Raw genomic sequence first — 8,560 nt, 5'->3', positions numbered from 1 at the left:
GGTTCCCTTGAGCACGAGTTTGGTGGACTTCACGTACGAGTATTCGGCCATGGTTGGGGGGACGCCCTGTCCGCAGAGGGGAGAGCTGGCTAGCGGCAAAAGACCTCCACTGGAGGAGGAACTGGCGAGGGAAGCCCTCCCCGGGCGGAACAGCAGGGACTCCCTGAGAGCGCAGGCGACGGCGCCTCCGAGCCCCGGGCGTTATTTTTCACCCGCCTCTTGGCGCCTACTTACTGTTTACAGTCTGGGGCTACGGCAACGCCAGAGGGCCGAAATACCTCAGGGTTCTTTTGCTTTGGAGAAGCGCGGGATCGCGTTTCGGCAAAAGAGAAAACCAGGGGGACGCGCCCCCTGGCGGCCCGTGGGGGCGCGCTAGAGGTGTCCTGCTAGGTGTCCCGGGAAGGCGACCGGGTGACTGAGCCGGCGAAGGGGCTCCCGGAGCGCCTCCCCGCTTTCCTGGGCGTGAGCTGGGCCTCCGAGGGCTTGCGAGCCCTTCCAATCCCATCAATTCTATTGTGTTATCTAGGGAGACTGGAGTGGTGGGCGGGAAACTAGGGAGTCCAGGAAAAGATAATTAAGTGCATAAGTTTGGGGGGCAGACGGCACGAGCGCGGTCGGAACCGGGTGCAGGTGCGGCGGGAGGCTGAGGTGCACACTCAGGTAATCCGAGAGGTCTGTCCGCCTAGCAGGGGCCTCGGGGGCGCTCCAGCCCCCGCGACCGTGTCTCCGGCCTGCTCCGGGATCTTCCGACAGTTTTGTTTTGTTTTGTTTTGTTTGATTGTTTTAAAAAACATTTTATTTTTATTTGAGAGAGAGGGAGAGAGAGAGAGAACGACAGCAGGGGGAGGGGCAGAGGGGGAGGGAGCAGCCGACTCCGGGGAGCTCCGTGTGGGGCTCCATCCCCGGGTTCCAATCCGGGGCTCCCTCCTGGGGCACCATCCCAGGGTTCCATCCAGGGACTCTCTTCTGGGACTCTGTGATCATGACCTGAGCCGAAGGCAGACCCTTCACCAACTCAGCCACCCAGGTGCCTCTCTTACTACACTTTCATAGCTCACTTCCCTGATTCCCTTTTCTCCCACTTCCAAACCACCTCTGATAATGCTGCCTGAATGATCATTCTAGAGAACTCGCTGATTATCCCCCAATCTAAAAATCTATTAAAGGCTACCTATTAGTTTCAGGAGAGAAACTCCTGGCATCGCTTAGTAAACTATTGACAGTCTGGCCTCTTTTCCCACCACCTAACCTTGCCACCGTAGTCCCACTAATGGTTGGAAAGTCTGAATGCTTTCTGTTTGCTTCTGCTCCCTGGAATCCTGCCCTTTCCTGTGTCCCTTGCTCTTCACTTGGCCCCAGGGTTTCCAATGTTTAAGATAATATTAATTAGTGGAACCTCACTAAAATGGAGAGAGAAGGAGAAAAGAGAAAGTTAGGAGGTGAAGCCTTACCACTCAACATCAATTATGGTTAATTACAGAAAGAATTATCAAAGAAGAGCCCAACAGAAGAATCAGCAGCAGGAAAGAATCATCAATCACAGGCTCCTGCAAGGGAAAGATGTACGTCGTATCTCTGACAAGATCTCCACTACCCCTGCAACTCAGCCCTTTGGAAACCATCATGACCTGGACTTCTGCTATTTTTTCCCCCCAATGAACTTTTGTTCGGAAAAACCCCTCCCAGCTTCATTCTTCTTCTGCACAAAATAACGTTCCTCTTTGTTTGTTGCATGTACAGAATTGGGATTCTGTTATTCCTGAAAAAAAAAAAAACATTTTTTTTGCTAGTAAAATAACCGACAGTTTTATTTTTCAGGTTAAAACTCCAAAAAACTGTCTTTAAATGACCTCCTGCATTCCCCAAGCATCCTGCATTTCTCATTCTGTAGTTAATTGTGTGCTTTTTCAGGGCAGGAATATAAGTAGCTTATTCGTCTTTGTTTCACCTGTATACCTTGTGCAGTACCTGCTTCAGAGTAGACCCCGCATAAATGTCTGTTAACATGTGAGGATTGTAAAGCCTGAAGTTCAGCTGTGGGTTAATGAAGAGAGTGGAACATTTAGGAGTGTGACTAGATAGGAGGGGTTGTGGTAGAAAAACAGGAGGAGGAAAATCAGCGGGGTGAGGAATAATATATCATGGAGGCCACTGGAGGCCCATTCCGTATTTATTTACCAACCATCTCTGCAAAAACACCATGTGCTTGATGATAACATGTTGGCAACAGTATGGACAAAGGCAAGGAGCTAGGTGAGTGCTGGGTTGTGAAAAGAGAAGTGAATAGCCCAGTTGGTTGGAGACAGGGCATGTAGATTACAGTGGTGGGATCCAGGATTGAGAAGGCAAAGTTGGGTCATTTTGTACCTGAAAAATTTGCATAATCAGGAAGCAGTTGTGAGGGTAATTTGCAGGGGGGTCAGATGAACAGAGGGGTACTCCAGGATGGTTACTCTGCAGCACTTGGCAATGCGAGGTGAGCCATGAGCCTTGGCTATTTAATTATTTATTTATTTATTTATTTATTTATTTATTTATTTATTTATTTATTGAAATACGAGTAACTGACAAAAGATAGTTATTTCAAATAAAACACATTGCCAACTACAAGACTAGATACAGAGCCAGCCCCACCGCCCCCTAGGCTCCTTTGTGAACTTGGTTGATTTCAATAAGTGACCATTTGGGCCACTTGCCTTTTCTCTTTCTGAGCTTGGGATCCCTGGGTGGCGCAGCGGCTTGGCGCCTGCCTTTGGCCCAGGGCGCGATCCTGGAGACCCGGGATCGAAACCCCCATCGGGCTCCCGGTACATGGAGCCTGCTTCTCTCTCTGCCTGTGTCTCTGCCTCTCTCTTTCTCTGTGTGACTATCATAAATAAATAAAAATTTAAAAAAAAATTCAAAATCTCTTTCTGAGTTTTAAATTCCGCACTCTTATATTTTAAATTTTCTAATAAAGAGTGAGCCTACAAAACCCTAGGCCCCCACACTAGGCTCTGATAAAAGCAGAAAGCCTGCCTGTGCATACTTGTATGCTCGCTTTCCTCCTTCCCCCTGCCCTGTGTGACCTCGCTATGTGGTTCCAAGTGTGCTGTGTGATTTCCAGGTCTTATAAATAATAAATCTCTATTTTTTCAAAGTTTCCCATTGTTCTTGAAGGGCATCTTGAAATCATAATAAGAAGCACAATAGCGGGTCCAAACACAACAGTGGGATATTGATATTAGCATATTGATATGCTAAGACTGGCACAAACAGTGTGATCAGTGGTGTAAGTGATACCAAAACCCTTTTACTCGAGCCATGACTCTTTATATATTGTAGAAAACATGAAGACCAGTTGGCTTCAAGAATCTTAGGAAATAGTATTAAACTTATGATTCCTGGTGGCACCATAGAATCAGGATGGGCCCATCTCAAAACTGACTCAGAAAATAAAACCATAGCCATAGCAAAGAATTTGCTAGGTGAGTATCCTTGCATACTGTTACCACATATTTTCTAATATTTTCACACAACTTCCCTTTTTCTTATAACAATCTGTGTCATGTTGAAAAAATTCCCAGAACCATGAACAAAAGAGATAGGATGAGAGGTTGCTTGTGTTGGCTTTAAAAGTGACGTTTGGAAAGACTCAGTTTCCTAATCTCTTAAAATGGGGTTAGTAATAGTACCTCTGAGAGTTATGAGGATTTACTGGTGTAATTTGTGTAGAGTGGTTACGATCCACAAGTAAGCACCCAGTAGATGTTAGTTGTGACGATCACCAACCTCGTTATTATTAAAGGTTATCATCATTGGCAGGAATGTTGAAAGCAAGAGAATGGATACATGCTCTCAGAGAATGAATGTGGAGAGACCAGATGAGCAGGAACCATACAACCATACAACCGTATAGTAAGGGAGTAGAAAGAAAAAGTGAGGACAGAAAGGTAAATAGAAGAAGGAAATAAGGTTACAGTAAAGTTAGACAAATCAAGACTAAGTAGAAACTCCAGAAAGAGCAATATTATTTCATATTGAAGATGTTCAGAAGAACAGGATGGAAGGATGGAACAGGTTAACCTTTGAGTTAACCTACAGGTGATGTGTGGGGAACATTTTCAGGGGAGCAGTGTGGAGGGAAGTTGGCTTGATCTAAAGAGAAGGTGGAGAAGAGATAAGACCAGCTTGCTATTGACTATTTGGGGGCATGGAAAGCAAATGAGGGATAGTCCATTCTGCATTTCTGGATGTCATTCCTTCTTGCTTAGCCACTATACATATACACAGAGTTCTAGCACCAAATTCTAGAAAATAAAAATGAGACCAATTTCATTTGTAGAAGCGAAGACAATACTTTATGGTGGAATCAAGATAAATGCATGACTCTCCTAGTCCCACTCTTGGTTTTTAAGTTAAACAGCTGCTTTTCCTCTTCATTAATTTCATTTCCAGATCCTCCCAGGTGTCAGTGGTTTTCAGGAGTTACATAAGTCCTCTAGGTTCTCGATGAATTGAGAAAGATGAGGAGGTGTGAATAAACAGTTTTCAGCAAAGGGAGGATTTTGAAATTCTGTTCATGTGTTTTTCTGTAACCATTCCAGGTTTTCAAGGTTATTCAATGGCAGGGATCCTTGTGTGATTTTCCAAGCTTTATTGATAAGAACCACTGCAGATATTTGTCTAAGATACTGATTTCCAGGCCATTCACATAGCGATTCTTATTCAGAAGATCACTGATGGGACCCAGGAATAGGTATTTTGACAACTGTCAAAAGTGATTCTTACAGCCAGGCAAATTTGGGAAACATTGACCTAGCTTTTACATTTTCATTGTTGGGAGCTAAAGAAGGCTGCTCCCCGAAATTTTAGCCTTTTAAAAAATAAAGTATATTTTTAAAAATTTTTATTTACTTATTCACGAGAGACACATAGAGAGAGGCAAAGACACAGGAAGAGGGAGGAGAAGCAGGCTCTATGCAGGAAGCCCAATGCGGGGCTTGATCCCAGGGCTCCGGGATCACACCCTGACCCCAAAGCAGAAGCTCACCCATTGAGCCACCCAGGCATCCCAAAAATAAAATATTTTTTAAGAGGGAAATTGTATGGCTAGATAAAATATGTATACACATACTATATGTATTGTACCGTATTATATTCTTCATTCAATATTATAATTAAAGATGGGTAAGAATACTCAGAAAACTACATATTAAATGAAAAGAGGAGTATGTAGGAGTAGAGATAAATGCAGCTTATTGCTGGAAAAGAAAAAAAAAAGAGTGTTAGAAATCTAATGGAAACAGCATTTTGTAAAGTGCAAGAGCTTCAGAATCATGCCTGAAATCTTCTTTGGTGTTCAGTTGTAAATGGTGACTTTGGACTAGATTTAGGGGAGAAACCAATTATGCTCTAAAGTGTTCTTGTAAAAGGCTTTAAATGAAAGAAAATCCTTGTATGTGGTTGCAGCAATTTAAATTGAAGGCTTTTAACATATTACTAATCTTTTCCCACTTAAAAACTATCTTTCATTTGAATTGAAAAGTTGTTATTTATGTTCTATTAGCATCTTTATGCCGAGACTCAACAGCATGTTTTACATTTCCAAATTTTTATTTCTCGATTTTGCTGGTAGGAATATACTACTCCATCGATTTTTTAAAAGGTAAAACAATTTGTTTTGACAAGGGCATATGGTACTTTCTTCTTCAGTTTTCTGAAGCAAAAGATTACGTTTAATAGTGATTTCAGCAGCAAGGTCTATGTTGGGTCCAGACCAATTGCACTAACTTTACTAAAATCCTGTTCTGTTTTTCAGATTAAAAGAAAAATGGAGGAGAAACACTTAGCTCTGATGCAAAATAAATAAATAAATAAATAAATAAATAAATAAATAAATAAATAAACACATATTCATGATGCAGAAGGAAGAATGAAGGAAATGGAGTTTCCATTACGGGAATTGAGAGGCAGTAGTAGACAACTATGTCAAAAGCCATTAGTCTGCTAAACATATTATGTTCTTAGGGGCACCTGGGTGGCTCAGTCAGTTGAGCGACCAACTCTTGATTTTGGCTCTCGTCATTATCTCAGAGTCATGAGATTGAGCCCCGAGTCAGGCTCTGCACTCAGTGAGGAGTCTGCTTGAGATTTTCGCTCTCTCCCTCTCCTCTGCCCCTCCCCTGGCTCTCTCTCTCTCAAATAAATACATACATATATAAATAGATTTTAAATTCCTTAAAAATATTATGTTTTAAAAATTGGATTAGCTAAGTTTTCAGGAGGAGGAAAAAAAAAGAAAAATGGAATGCATGAAGGTAGCCCACGAGAGCTACAAAGTGGCAGTGAATTTTCAACTCTAATGAAATTAAAGCTATAGTTGTTACACATCTTCCTGCTACCAGTAAGTAGTGTCCATTCAATTTACATCTGTAGTTACATTAAGTTTATCCTGACATCCTGATTTTTATAAATCTTTGAGAAATAATGATTGTTTACTTTTGTCTCCTCTCAACCAGAAACAATTTTTACTCCTATAATTATTTTCCTTCCCAGCTCCATTCCTTCTATTACAGAGTATGTAGGGGTGACTGATAACAGAATTGCTCACAGAATTAAGTCAGAAGTTCAGAATATTTCAGGATGATATTGGTAATATGTCAGTGTGCTAAAATAAAATCTTACCAGAGGTGGTATTGCTATGAATCTATGTCAGTGTATTGTTGGATCTGGCACCCCAAAGTTGACAATCTGATTAATTAAATACACTGCCACTCATTAATTTACAATATTTGGATATGCTCATCCTTCTTCCTTCCTTCTTTTATTTTTTCCCCTTTATTCATTTCTTTACATGAGCAATGGTTTCGATCTAAGATCCTGAGGGTCCTGAAGATTTTTTGTTGGTGGTGTTAATCTACTCTCAAAGTCTATTTCTTTGGTTTCTCATTAAAGCATCACAGCAGCACCATATTTATTTGTTAGTCTGTTTATCCATCCTGCTTTTTTGAGATGTAATTGACATACAACATTATATAGGTTTAAGGCTTTGTTGGACATGCTTATTTATTGATAAATTATTGCCACAGTATCATTAGATAAAACCTCCAACACTTCACATAATTTACTTTTTTTTTTTCACAGTGAGATCATTTAAGTTATACTCTCTTAGTGACTTGCAAGGAGATAATACAACATGGTTAACCATAATCACCATACTGTACATTAGTCCTCCGAACTTATATATCTTTTTTAAAAACATTTTATTCATTTATTCATGACAGACATGCAGAGAGAGGCAGAGACATAGGCAGAGGGAGAAGCAGGCTCCCTCTGGGGAGCCTGATGCAGGACTCCATTCCAGGATCCTGGGATCATGACCTGAGCTGAGGGCAGATGCTCAACCACTGAGCCACCCAAGTGCCCTATTTATCTTATAATTGGAAGTTTGTATGCTTTGGCCATCATCCTCTCATTTCCCTCCCCTTCCTAGCCCCTGATAACTCCCAATCTGCTGTTGCTATGAGCTTGCTTTTTTAGAGACTCCACACATAAGTGGGATCACACAGTATTTATTTTTTCTTTCTGACTTATTTCACTTAGTGTAATACCCTTAGACCCAGACATGTTGCAAATGGAAGATTTCTTTTTTTCTCATGGCTTGAATAATATTCCATTGTGGTATATAAATATTCCATTTTGTATGTGTATGTATATATATCACATCCTACCTATCCATTCATCCATATATGGACACTTAGGTTATTTTCATGTCTCAGCTATTGTTAATAATGCTGCAATGAACCTGGGAGTGTAGATATCTCATTGAGATACTGATTTCCTTTCCTTTGAATATATATACCCAGAGGCAGGATTGCTCGATCATATGGTGACTTTTAAATTTCAATTTTTAATTTTTTAAAGAACCTCCATTCTGTTTTCCATAATAGAAAACATTCCCACCGACAGGGCTCAAGGATTTCCTTTTCTCCACTTCTTCGCGGACACTGGTTACTTTTTGTCTTTTTGATGATAGCCATTTAAACAGGTGTGAAATGACGTCTCATTGTAGTTTCAATTTACATTTCCTTGATGACTAGTGATGTTGGGCATCTTTTAATGTACCTATTGACCATTTGTATGTCTTCTTTGGGAAAAATGTCTATGTAATTTCTCTGCCCATTTTTATTTATTTTTTTAATTTTTCATGTATTTACGATAGTCACAGAGAGAGAGAGAGGCAGAGACATAGGAAGAGGGAGAAGCAGGCTCCATGCACCGGGAGCCCGATGTGGGATTCGATCCCGGGTCTCCAGGATCGCGCCCTGAGCCAAAGGCAGGCGCCAAACCGCTGCGCCACCCAGGGATCCCTCTCTGCCCATTTTTAAATGGGATTCTATTTGTTTATTTGCGATTGAGTCTTACGAGTTCCGTATATGGGTTTTTTTTTTTAATGTTAGCCCCTTATGAGACATATGATTTACAAATATTTTCTTCCACTCTGTAGATTGCCCTTTAATTTTGATTGTTTCTTTTGCTGTGCAGAACCTTTTGGTTTGATGTAGTCTCACCTGTTTGT

The 8,560-nt window shown here is 41.2% G+C and overlaps 1 long non-coding RNA gene across 1 annotated transcript; it reads left to right on the top strand.

Annotated features, from left to right (window-relative positions):
* The first annotated feature begins 341 nt into the window (after nt 1–341).
* LOC129505867 (uncharacterized) lies at nt 342–8,171 on the top strand. The gene is made up of 2 exons (XR_008663626.1): nt 342–1,027; nt 1,481–8,171. It is a non-coding gene; the product is annotated as an uncharacterized LOC129505867 (long non-coding RNA).
* The last annotated feature ends 389 nt before the right edge of the window (nt 8,172–8,560 follow it).

Source organism: Nyctereutes procyonoides, unplaced genomic scaffold, assembly GCF_905146905.1.
Source record: "Nyctereutes procyonoides isolate TBG_1078 unplaced genomic scaffold, NYPRO_anot_genome, whole genome shotgun sequence".
In the NCBI taxonomy this organism is placed as follows: Eukaryota; Metazoa; Chordata; class Mammalia; order Carnivora; family Canidae; genus Nyctereutes; species Nyctereutes procyonoides.
This window is presented reverse-complemented; position numbering and strand designations above follow the sequence as displayed.